The following is a 491-nucleotide window of genomic DNA, read 5'->3' as shown; positions in this document are numbered from 1 at the left end:
TGTGTGTGTGTGTGTGTGTGTGTGTGTGTGTGTTTTATTATTTTTATTATTTTTCCCAATAGTGAAATAAGTGAAAAGTCAGTTTAAAGCAAACTCTACTTCAGCAGCTCGAATACAAAATAACATCTTTGTAGACTAGTCATATTGCAAGTTTCAAATAGTATTAAGTAGGTATATTTTCAAAGCCCACCTAGTTAGGCTACTATTTTGTCTCATAGAACTTCACAACAAATCGTCAAATTGTCTGCCGAATTGCTATAAAGGATATTAATTGTTTCTCATTTCTAGTTCACACCATAAAGGTATGAACGAATTATAATTATAATCGGCGATGCATGAAGCTGCAGGCAGGAGGAAAGCAACATTAAGGGATGAAGGGTAGGGGTATAGTAGCACCAGCAATAAGTTAAAATCCCCTGTTTACGTGAATTGTATGTTGGTCAAATGCATGTACTGTAGTAGGTGAATGTCTATAGGTTCTAGAATGGTCT

This window comes from Protomyctophum bolini, assembly GCF_963924005.1.
Source record: "Protomyctophum bolini genome assembly, chromosome: 10".
Lineage (NCBI taxonomy): Eukaryota > Metazoa > Chordata > Actinopteri > Myctophiformes > Myctophidae > Protomyctophum > Protomyctophum bolini.
Note: the sequence above shows the minus strand (reverse complement) of the source record.